Source organism: Carlito syrichta, unplaced genomic scaffold (assembly GCF_000164805.1).
Source record: "Carlito syrichta isolate Samal-C Ts95f unplaced genomic scaffold, Tarsius_syrichta-2.0.1 Scaffold305248, whole genome shotgun sequence".
NCBI lineage: Eukaryota > Metazoa > Chordata > Mammalia > Primates > Tarsiidae > Carlito > Carlito syrichta.
In genome coordinates, this window is record NW_007249344.1 from 432126 (window position 1) to 444879 (window position 12754).

Sequence of the window (12754 nt, forward strand, 5' to 3'; positions counted from 1 at the left end):
GGTACGCTCACGGCCACCCCAGCATCTACCTGCTGGGCTCAGGCGATCCTTCTGCCTCAGCCTTCCAAGTAGCCGGAACTACAGGCACGCTACCACAACTGGCTAATTTTTGATTTATTGTAGAGACAAGGTCTTCCCAATTTGCCCAGGTTTGTCTCGAACCCAGGGGCTCAGGCAATCCTCTCACCTCGGCCTCCCAAAGTGCTGAGATTACAGGCTTGAGCCACCACGCCCAGCCTCTTTCAGTTCTCTATTCTTCCTCTTATCATCTTCTCTCAGTAAAAGAGTGTCTTACCATGTATCTGTGAGAGAGTCTGCTTGTGCCTAGTATGGCACTTCTTTGCCCTAGCAGCCGAACAGGTGTGGTAGCAAGAGGATGTTGTCCAGATGGAAGGTCCTCACATGGATCATTAGCAAAGTGACTCCTACCTTTGTTCTACATCCACAGATGAAGGCCCAGCAAGAAGAGTGAGTGCTCAGAGATGTCACAACCAACAGCGGATACTTGGGATGTTATATATTTTAAAAGGTTCGTCCATTTGCATTGCTTTTATATGTAACTCTGTCACTTTATTTCATATTTTGACTTGAAGTTGCTCATACACACATATCTACCTAAAAGGAGATTTTGTTTTTTTGTTTGTTTTGTTTTTGTTTTTGAGTTGGAGTCTCACTCTGTCACCCAGGCTAGAGGACAGTGGCACGCTCCCGTCCACCTCAGCCTCAACCTGCTGGGCTCAGGCAATCCTTCTGCCTCAGCCTTCCAAGTAGCTGGAACTACGGGCCCGTGCACCATGCCCGGCTAATTTTTTAATTTATTGTAGAAATGAGGTCTCACCACATTGCCCAGGCTGGTTTTGAACCTGTGGGCTCAGGCAGTCCTCTTGCCTCGGCCTCCCAAAGTGCTGAGATTACAGGCATGAGCTACCACGCCTGGCCATAAAGGGAAATTCATTGTTAAAATAATTATGATGAGAATACTTGCGATTCATATATGAAATAGCTGAGCAATTAAAGTATATATTATAAACAAACGAATGGGCCAAAATTTGATAGTGTTTTCTATAACACTTAAAGTTTAAGAAGGGAACCAGTTTTTTTTTAATGCATAAGTGAAAAGTCTAAATAACATCTTGGATTGTGCATTATTATAAACTTTTCTCCAGCTGTAAGACTAAGCTGAATTTGTTACAGCTGCCATTGGAAGCCTCCAAACAAGAATGTAAAACAGTGCTCTGGCCCTTAGGCCATTAGCAAACCTGTTCTTCTGACCAGAACTACTAAAAGATCCAACACAGAATGCCGAAGTCTATAATTAACATTTTTTTTCCCTTTCATATCCCATTTTACCTTCTTTAGAATAACAAAATGGGAATTTCTCCTGGCATTAATTTCACATCATTATGTATCATAAAAATGTTACATAAAATAGAAATTAACATATTAAAGAGTAATTTAGGAAATTCCCTAAGAATGTGGAGAATCCCATATAAGTGATCTTAAAAATGCATACACTTGTCCTCAAAATAAAACCAAGTTGAAAAGTATTAATACAGTACTTACAATGAGCCAAGCTCCCTGTGCTGTGAATTAAGGAAGGTATTCAGTGTACAGTGCACACATAGGTAAGAAGAATGAGGATAATTACAATATACATTCCTATTCTCTAGGAATTAGGAATCTTTATGGATAAGCTCCATGGTACATAGAATTTGTTCCTTAAAAGTTTAAAGACGTGACAGAATATAACGTGTAACACAGAATATGGAATACATTAGGTTAAATTTTAGAGTAGATCTGCCCTCTAATTATGTTTTACTCAGGCTAATATTAAAATTAGTTTGCATTTTCTAAATTCAAAAAGCTGATGGTCACGGTAACTATTTCATACATATGTTTTATGAAATCAACTTGACATCTTTAATGACAAATTTAATATTCATAGTAAAAACAAATTAATTGTGTGTATATATCGTGCTCTATTAAGATCAAAGCTTGTTCTAGCAGGCACAGTCCAGTACACAGTAGGAACTGTGCAAACAGCCTAAAGACATAAGCCTGTCTATATGCTATGTTCAATCACTTAGTCATTTTCTCAACTTTTATTAAGCTGCGGTAAATTGCCTATCCAGTGCCACAGGCTGGTTTATCTACTCAGCCTGGTGAAGTCTCAAGACTTAAAGCTCAAGGTCTCTCTTACCATTTATAAGCCACATTATGTCTCTATGTAAGAGTATCTAGTGCTAAAAAGTGAGTGGTCATTCAATAATTGTTTGTGGACCTTGTGGAACTGAATAAATAAACTCTAGTGAAATGTTGAAAATCTGAAAGTTTTGATTCATCTACACTGAATTGCACTCTAACATTCCATGGCCCTGTATATATGGAAGAACTAATTCTATCTAACGTCATATAAATTCATCTAAAATTTATCTATCATTCTTTCTCAAAAAATTCATGTGACTCAGAATTTATTTCTAAGTGGCGTAAGATATTTTCTTTCAGTTTGAAAATAAAACTGAAACGGTAGTTAGATAATTTGTAAAACAAAAAAGAAATTGGAAGTGGCTATAATAAATAATGTGATCAAAGGATAGTCATTTAAGATAGGATCTGGGTCTCCTTTTACCCAAATATTATATTTTAAATATGTAAAATTTTTTAAATATGTAAAACGTCTTAACAGGCTTATAAAGAGAAAGTAGCCAATTCCCAAGAAGAGAAGTCATTTTAAGAAATTTTCTCAATCAGTTTTGTTTTACATCTTTGTTAGGTATAAAGTTTTTTTTGTAAATATATTTATTTATTTATTTAGGAACTAAATCCACTTGGATAGTTAATCACTTGAATAAATCAACTGAAAGAACATTATAAAAATAAATAACTCTTCTGTCAAGGGAATAATCATCTTGTCTTTGGATTTTCAAGAATACTAAAAACTTATTAACAAAGGATGCATTCCTACCACCTTTGATAATAACTTTGTCACTGAGATAGAAATAAATTAATGCCTATCTGCTCTAGTCTGAAAAGATGATACATTATGCATAATCTACAATACATAACACATACAATATAACCTAAGAAAATATAAGCCGGGCTCGGTGGTTCAGCCTGTAATCCCACGCCTTGGGAGACTGAGGTGAATAGACTGCTTGAGCTCACGGGCTCGAGACCCGCCTGGGCAACTTGGTGAGACCTCATCTCTACAATAAATCCAAAAATTAGCTGGGCGTGGTAGCGTGTGCCTGTAGTTCCAGCTACTTGGAAGGCTGAGCTGGAAGGATTGCCAGAGCCCAGCAGGTTGAGGCTGCGGTGGCCAGGAGCGGCCACTGCACTCCAGTCTGGGCGACAGAGTGAGACTCCAACTCAAAAAAAAAGAAAAGAAAAGAAAATATGATAAGATATCTAGGAAAAATATTCAAGGACACAGATTTTCTTTCCCCTACAATCAACTCAGAGAGAGCCACCTGAGTTCACAGTGTCTACTAGTGCTGTCTAGTTACAAGGCACAGGCCAAGTCACCTCCTGTTAGTCACCATCTCTCCCACTCAAAAATGTTCTCGTTAAATCTAGATAACAATAATTGTAAACTCCAGGAGGAATGGAATTTGTCCGTCTGTTCATTGCTTTATCCTCCTTATCAGAAACAGCTCTTAGACAAAGTAGAGACTCAACAGATATTTGAATAAATAAATCTTCATTTAAAAAGAGCTTCAGTCTCAGTAGATCTATTCGCTAAGGTATCATTACACTGAATTTGTTTTACCCACAAACAAATTTTAAGATTTGCAACTAAATTTTGTTAGCTGAAGTTTGTCTTGGCCTATATTAAGAGTTAAGTCATCAAAAACTGGAGTGGCAGGCAAAAGAAAGAAAATATCTAATATCATTGATATAAAATTTCTGCAAGCCTTTTTAAAATTTTAACATAAAGGTTATTCTAGAACAAAATTCAAGTTTCATAAAAGAAGTCCCTAAGAAAATGACAAGAAATATGTAATCTGTAACGAGTGTCAAAGGCTTAATTCTTTTCTTTGGGATTTCTAGAACAAGGCAACAGAAAAAAATGAAAAAAGAATTCACTCAAAGGCTATTACTGTGTGTGTGTGTGTGTGTGTAGATATGTGTGTATACACATAAATAGGTATAACTTTTACAATGTTCACACTGAACTTAGGAAACCTCTACTCACTTGCTATTTTAGATCTCTTGTTACTTTTAAAATTATTATCACAAATGATACCAAGGGTTCATAATGACCATTTATAATAGTTTACCTTTACATGCTTCTGCATCAGCTGCTATTTATGACTACAAGTTCAACATTCTGTCAGGAGTTGGAAAACCAAATAACTATCATGAGGTCATTCAATTTTAGGAAAAAAGGAACATAATAGAAAAAATTTAGAAAAGATTTTAAAGAGGAGGGCTTTGAATGTAAGTAACTCTGGAAAATATTTTTTAAAAGCTCTATTTGCCAGCTTATGTTAAAGATCAAACAGATCATAGTCTCAAAAAAATCAACAAAATTAAATCTTATGTATGACTGAGACCATTAAGAGTATGCTAAGAGAGATGGGTTTTTCTTCCCATCCCAAATAGAGACTAGTCAAGTGAAGAGTACAGAGAAGTCCAATATGTGAAATAAAATTAAGTATGAAATAAAATTTGGGTATAATAGAAAAAAATTTATGTAGTGTCTTACATTTTTCTTCAATACTTTAAAGGAATAAAATAGCTAGAGGATTCTCAATATTTAATTTACTCTTTGCCTTGATCTTTACTGATCAGTCAAAGCTATAAATGTATGCTTTTAATTATATAAGTAATTTTAAATTACTGTCCAAACTTTGGAAAAGAGAAAAAATATAAAACCAAACAAAGAGCCCTCCATATCTCATGACTGTAATATAACTATTATCGTTTTTGTATTTTTCCTTCCAGACTTTTGGGCATGCACATATATTTATAAGGTTGCAATCAATAGTGCCCATACCTTTTTTTATTCTGTTGTGTTTTTTTGCCACCCTCCAGTTTTTTAACTAAATATTTTTCAGAGTTGCTAGTAGTTTTCTAAATTGTCATCGATAATTGTATAATATTCCCCCTAGTGATTGCACCATAATTTACTTAACCATTTACCCTACTGTTGAATAATTGTTACTTCCAAGTATGGATTATTTTCATAATGCTTTTATGAGAATCTTTGTGTATATGGCTTTTCCTGTGTCCTCTAGCCCTTTAGAAAAAATCCCAGAAGAGGGGGTGTAGCATCAGAGTGTGGAAGACATTGCCCAACTGCTTTTAAGCAGACTGAATTAAATCATAGTGGCATGAGATGCTGGGTACAAATCTCTTCAATCCCTGAATCATAGAATTTAAAAAAAATTTTTAAAACATTTACAATCACTAGGAAAGACATATTTTCTACTATTACTAAACTGGAATTGAGGCTTATAAATCTGTATTTTGTAAATCTGTTCTTCATGAACTCATACTCTGGAGCTGGATCATCCTCAGTGATTTTACAAAGTCCAGTCTTAGAAGTTAATAGTCTTGGACCTGGAGACTTGGAATTCCCAGCAACCATTCTGAGCTAAAAAGAACCAGTGAGGCTCTAAAAAGTGGGGCAGTTAGCCTTTCTTGCCACAAGCTTATTAGCAAAAGCACTGGGAGAGATTGGCAGTTGAGGGAAACTGCTAGGGGAGGGAAGGGCATACCTCATCAACAAGGGTACCTGCATAATCAATGTTTATATACCTAACCCTGAATTGTACCCCCACATCTTTATAATAAAAAAAAAAGAAAAAAAATCACTGAGCTCTTCTAGTTAATAAATGACAAGTCAATGAGGGGTGATTTTACAGGATGGCGATTTTACAAGAGATCCCATGAATGGGCAGAAATACAGCAAAGAACTTAATAGAGGCAAGGGTAAAATCCAGTAAAAATCATCCAAGCTAAGCACATTGACAGATAGGCTTCAGGCTATCAAGGGGGATGCAGGTATCATCTCGGACCAGAGGATCCCAAACACTACACATATCAGAATCCCTAAAACACAGATCACTAAGTCTCACCTCCACAATTTTGTATTCAGTCGGTCTGGGGTGGGGTCCAGTAATTTGCTTTTCTAACAAGTTCCCAGATGATGCTGATACTATTGGTTCCAGGACCACACTTTGAGAACTACTACCTCTGACAATTTATTCTTTTTAACACGTTTATTGAATGTCTACTAAGCACTGTGCCAGGGATAGAGGAATCAAGTCCAGTCAACACCTGCTCTCAAGAAACCGATAATCTGGATTTATGCAGACATTGAACTGCTCCAGTCTAAAAAGCCAACAAATTTGAGCCTTGCTGAAAACAAAGTTTAAAAATATATGTTGCTGCCTTTAAATAACATCGGGATGTTTCTAATCAGTTCCAAATGCTTTAGGAAAACATGCAGTAACCCTACATTGCCAAAGGCCTGGTATCTTCTTCACTCTTCTGGATTATATGGACATACGCAAATAATTTCTGAAGTTTCTACTTCATTTATATTTACATCTTTCATATGTTTGTTTCTCTTTTATAAACGTTATCCATATCAAAGAAAAAGAATGATACAGGTATTTTTCTAGATGTAATAAAATACTTGTTTACACAGGTAGTAATCAACTGACAGGAAAGAACAATATTTAGTAAGGTAAAATTTTGGGATTCTGTTTTAGATTCAGTCTTTAGCATGACGGTATAAAAAGTGAATGACAAGTAAGCAATGTGCTTAGTAATAATGAGGCAAGAGGATGGCCCATGCCTAACTACTGAATACCATCTATTAGCTGATTCACAGAATTAACAAACTTGCTTTGAGGCAGTTACTAAGTTTCTGTTTCTGTTAGAGATGCACTGGCTTGCCATAACTATGCTCAGCAAAAATAAAAGAGAAAATTAAGCATGTATGAAATTTTATCATCTGCGAAACTGCCAAAGAATTAAGCATTATTTATATTTCTTTAGCCATTTTTTTCCTGAAATGGTTGAAAAGTCCCTCTCTTTTCAATCTATTAGGAAGCTACTTTAAAAGTCTGGAAGAGTTAACTCCCAAAGAGACCAGATAAATTGCCTAACATCACAGAGAAATAAAAGACATAGTTAAGAGGTAATATTTAAATCCATTAAGAAACTGCTAGCTTATAACTCTAAATTTGATAACATTTCCTAGGTAAACTGATGTTGCAAAATAACTGCTTGCTTTCTCTGAGGTGGAAAGTGGTGGCATGAAGATTTGCAACTTATCTTGATGAATAGAAAAAACGAAGACATGACGAGTAAATATGTCTTTTCCTATTACTGCCATTATTCCAAATGGTTATTTTCCTATTGTGTTTTACGGTGACTGGCTTATGGGGAAATTGGGACACGCAGTACCTTAATTTTATTTTTCCCTCTCTTGATCCCCTCTTTCAAACTCCAGATCTGTTTTCTATTTCCTTTAGGCCTTGTTTTTCAGGTAGCAAGGAAACAAAAAACTAACCTTTCAAATTTTTGCTTATAGTAGATTAGTGAAATTAGCCCTGCTAGGAACATTGGCATTTTAAAGGTAGACTCAGATGACAAAGGCATTTTTAGAGGCGAATGTCAGCCGGAGGGGTGGGGTCAAAGTTAAGAAGTTCTTTTCAGAACTACATCATTGCACTCAGGCAGTCTGACAGTCTTTTTTCCCTACTGCCTCCCTATAGAGGAAAATGTGCTCCTAAAACATATAGTGTGAAAGAGTAACCTCTCTCCATTCCCTTTCCCACATCAGCTCCTAAAGTACAGAGCCAGAGAGAATAACAATGCCAAATGGCAACTTTAGAATGTAAAGCTATTCTAAAATCCTATCATGTCACCTAGAAGCAGGGTACATTCTCAGAATCCAACCTTATACCTATTTTAAGATCATACACAGTAATCATGCAACCTGCTGATTGTGGGAGTTGAGCATACACAGATCTGTTACACTCCTACTCAGGGTATTTCCCTATTTCTCTACCGCCCTCATATCTGCTGTCTCCTTATCTGTAGCAAACTGTGAAGGACATCTCACTCCATGTTTATGCTAATCTGAACTCTTCTCAGAAGGTCAGATTATCTGCCTCAATACGTCTTATCCACACATTATCGTTTTCCCAAATGAGTCCACAAATTAAAGTTGCTTTTTAAATAGTAAAGTAGTTAAAACTAGCAATGAATTTATTTTCTAAAATCTGAGAAGTGAAATAAAAACGTTTCCTAAACAGATACTGAATCAAGCTGAACAAAACTGTTATATGATGTAGTTTAAATTCTGGCCATAAGGTTTAGAATATCTGCTTCAATGCATTGAAGTTGCATGGATTGAGATGTCATTTCTTTCCTTTATATTTGAGAAATTGCAGTTAAGGAAAAGAAATTCATTGCACTCTGGTTCCAGAAAAGATTCTCAGATTGAGAATGCCCTGGCCACTGGAATGGCTGAAGGTACAGTAATGACTATGAATAAGTAAAGCCCAGGCTTCAGGATTAAGAAAGCGGCAGATAATGTGGCTTCCTACCCTCAAAGGGGATGGAACTCGGACACTCACCCCACCTACAAGTACCAGCTTAAGTCTTTCTTTGCTTTCGTTTCCCCATCCTTTAAGTTAGGTCTGTCTGGGCTCTGCAACTCCACACTACAGCAGGCAGAGAGGTTTGCCAGTCCACCGTGCAGTTCAGTTCAGGCCTGGAGAGGGTCGCGGAGTGCTGCCCGGCAGCCCCAGTCCTCCGCGCACACACAAACCTCTCTACCCCATGCTACTACCGCCTTCAGATCACCCAAGCACCACCGGGTTAGGCCTCCTGTTTGATGTATTCTGTCCAAGTTCCTTTCTTTCTTGTGTAGGAGACACTTTATAATAATATATATTACTTGGCAATTCATAAAATGAATTTAAAGTTTAGTCTTTGGATGGTGCAGAGTTACTTACATGCTTTTCCAGTTACTCCCTGCTAGTACATGGGCGGGTTTATTAGGAGGCATATGAGCCTTTCCAATCACTAAAACACTTTTTTGGTTATTGCTCATTGAAAAAGGCCCAATTTTAATGATAAGCACAAGTCACTATTTGGTCTTTTAGGTTCTGATACTAAACTGTCTTCTGATCTAAAGGCTCATAGGCCTCATTATAAAACAAACTTGCTCCTAGGGAACAAACATTAAGTATTCACAAGATATGCCATAAAAATATGTAAAGAATAGAGCTTTATCAAATAAAAGCACAATCTGTGCCTTCTAGACTCATCAGATGTATAATATTGACATACGAGGGTCTACATAGGACTTACAAAGTTGGGATGAAAACAATTATGATACTGATTTTTCTCCAAAGTCATCAGAGAATAGGGAATATAATTTTAAACTGAATAATAATTAAATATCCTAGACGCGGTTTATAAATTGACTACCAGCATTATCTTTATTCTTATCAATAATCTCAAAATTTGTACTAGGGTAAACTATTAACATTTGTGAAAGAGTTAGCTATGACATAGATATCCATGAAGGTTCTCTTTAGAATATCAGCTCAATTAAATTCAGGACCAAGATCATATCATTTAAGATACACACGTTTGCTGATAAAGTCTTAAAATCAAAGAATAACTGCAATACTGTCCCCATTTCCAGATGAGGGCATTGAGAGTTAGAAAGGATAAGTGACTTGCCCTAACTATAATCATTTAAACAGTTAAAAATGTAAACATTTACACTCTGAACTATATACTCAGTATTGAAATACTGATGTGCATTTATTATTGAAGATACTTATTCAGAATATAGAAACCTATTTTTTAAAATACTAATTTAAGCATATACTACTCTCGGTGATAGATGTTATCTTAACAAAACTTTTCCCCCAAATACGGCCTATTGTACTTGAGTAGATCTCCTTCCAAGAACCTACTTAAATGTGTCAGGTAAATAAAAGTTAAAACATGACATTTTTATTAAATAACAGCTTTAAAACATATACTGTATAATTCCCTATGTGAGAAAATACAAACAGTAAATAAGAACCCCCAAGAAGATGTCAAATAATCTTACATTTACATTTTGTATCTAGCATGCTCTGAAACTAACTGAAGTATGATATGCTAGGGCTATCTGTGCTTGCAAGGGTGTTAGTCACAGATCTTACTATTCTTTTGTTGAGTCAAATTAGATCAGTTTTAAAGAATCCTCTTAAGCAATTAAAATCGCTGCCCCTTATGTTGTTTTTAGGTGTTAAGAAAGAGAGTAAAGAATAACTAATGGGGAGATTTACTAGGAAAAATGAGAAAAGCAAGTTAGAAATTCTGTTTGATAATTTTAGGAGGGTGGCACATTTATTTACGCTTACGGACTACTGACTTTAGTTTTCTTGGTTAGTGATTTTTTAAAAAATCCTCTACAGCTAGTATTTTTTTAGTGGAAAACTATGAGACCGAAAACTTCTTCCAGTGAATTTGCCCCACCTAATGACACATGCTATATTTCCAAATTCAAATGACAATAAATTCAGGAGAAACACACCCAACATTAGAATGACCAACACTTTCTGTCCTATGCGCTGGGCATATATAGATCCCATGAAAGAAGTGAAAGTATGGGCTAGAATGTATAAAACATTCAGAAGAATATAATTTAAACATATTTTTCCTACTTCATAAAAGCCTCTTGTTATTAACAACCATTTTATAATTTGAAAACTAAATGAAATGTATTAATATTTGTATGTTTTCACAGTTAGTGCCTTTTACACAGCTTCCACACATATAATTATCTAGATTATAAAGGTTAGTGGCAAACATACTTATTTTCTGAAAATTACAGAAGAGAAAAAATAAGAATTTGCTTATATTTATATAACTTACTGATTAATAACAATTAGCTATGTCTAATACTCTATTTCTAATTAACATTCCTAAAGTCACACTTTTTCTCTTGTATAAATTTTACATGTCACAGGAATTTTGAAATTAATATTGTGATTTATTTTAAAATGTAATCTAGAATTGTTTAAAAAGTAGTTCTGAAATATATTCAGAAATGAACACTAAGGAAACTAGTCCCTTCAAAGAAAAGGTTGTATCTTATCATTAAAAATAGCAACTGCAAAATTACTTTCAAAGTGCTCTTAAGCTCAATAAAGAATATGATACTGGTGGTCATTTTTGTTTTAATTTTGTTAAAAAAAGAAATTATACTATTTTAAATGTAAAAGAATGACAACACCGTGTCTAAAAAGTCTTCTGCCTGGAATTCTCCAAAACCTTATACTTTACTGATGCCATGGTTTTACAGCGGTTATTGTTAGCTAGAAACAAACTTCTAAATATGAAAAATGTTTTTGATTTAAAAAATAAACATACCATCAGTCTTTTTTCCTTCCAGCGTGTTGCACAAGATTGAAGTGACCACTAGTTGATTCTAAGATCTTTTAATTTAAGATATAATTATCAGCAAGTTAAGTATCAAGTATCATATAATTTAAATCAAGGTTAAAAATTATGTGAAGTACACGATAAGACAAAAATGGATGGTTTTGAAACACACTTCACTTTTTGGCTAATGAGACATTAGTTTTAATTGTTCTGATACAACATATTTAACTCTAGAGCAAATCTCACTGAAAATATACTACACAAAAATCACTTTAAAACTTGAACAGAATCTTTTGATATATCATTCCAAAGCCAACTGGTAACATCTGTGAATGATTTCTGTCAAACTTCCCTAGGAGTGGAAGGTACTGCTTCAAGAGAGAAGTCACAGTAGATGTCTATGTCAGTCCCTCCACCAGAAAGGTTTTCTAAGTCATCTAGCACCATCAGTTGGTTCTGTTTTCAGTCAGCAATCGATGACTTTGCCATAGAAAGGAAGACTGCCATCCAGCACCTGAGATCTGTGCAAGACTTGCCCAGGTCCTTTTAAAGAGTAAGTTATTCACTGTTCTCTTAACTCAGTTAACAGTTTACTTCAAGGATGACAAAAACAATGGACGTTAAAATAATGTACTTCAAAACCAAGAGTTTTTCCAGCAATAGATATCATTCAATTCAGTTCATCATTTTGTCTGGTTTTGTATTCCAATGACAGTTGACACAAATTAGCTTTACATTTTGTCCCTAATCTTGAAAGGGAAAAAAAGGAAAAACCAGTTTATTCATGACAGACGACAATTTTTTAAACTTTATTTCTCCTAAAATATTGACACGTTTTTCCAACATTAGCCTCAGACCCAAGTGAGTTAGATTCTTATTCTAAAAGAAGAACGCCTCAAAATATTAATGACACAATGATAATGTGATAATTTTGCCAATGTTGGACCTATCACCAACACATTTCAACAAAATGCAATGAATGAAAGTGAGCCGACTCACCTAAGGAATGGGAGTGACAAGGAGAACTTAGAAATGCAGCCTTCTGGTCACCCGCAGAGGTAAAGGCCCCTTCTTTACCTACCAACTGACCTTATATAAAAGCAGCAGTTTGGTGACTCCCAGTTTCTGCCTCCTTACCTTAGGCTCCTCCCCAAATACCGAGGCATAAAGCACCACAACTACACACCCACCTCCCACCGGCGCCGAGAGACCAGAGGTTTCTGCTAACCGGCCCTGCTCCACCTCCCCCGACCAGACTACAAAGAGGAGCCTCCGACGCCTGGCACGTGCAGTGACCCGGCCTTTCCAAACACCTGGGGGTGTGGGTGGGGGCGGGGGC

The 12754-nt window shown here is 35.7% G+C and overlaps 1 protein-coding gene across 1 annotated transcript in view; it reads right to left on the reverse strand.

The window, feature by feature from the left end:
* Positions 1-12707, reverse strand: part of PPARG (peroxisome proliferator activated receptor gamma) — a 155535-nt gene extending 142828 nt beyond the window's left edge. Inside the window, exon 1 of the mRNA XM_008061423.1 lies at positions 12415-12707. The gene's annotated coding sequence lies outside the window, so the exon portion shown is untranslated. The remainder of the gene's footprint in view (positions 1-12414) is intronic.
* Between the last annotated feature and the right edge of the window lie 47 nt (positions 12708-12754).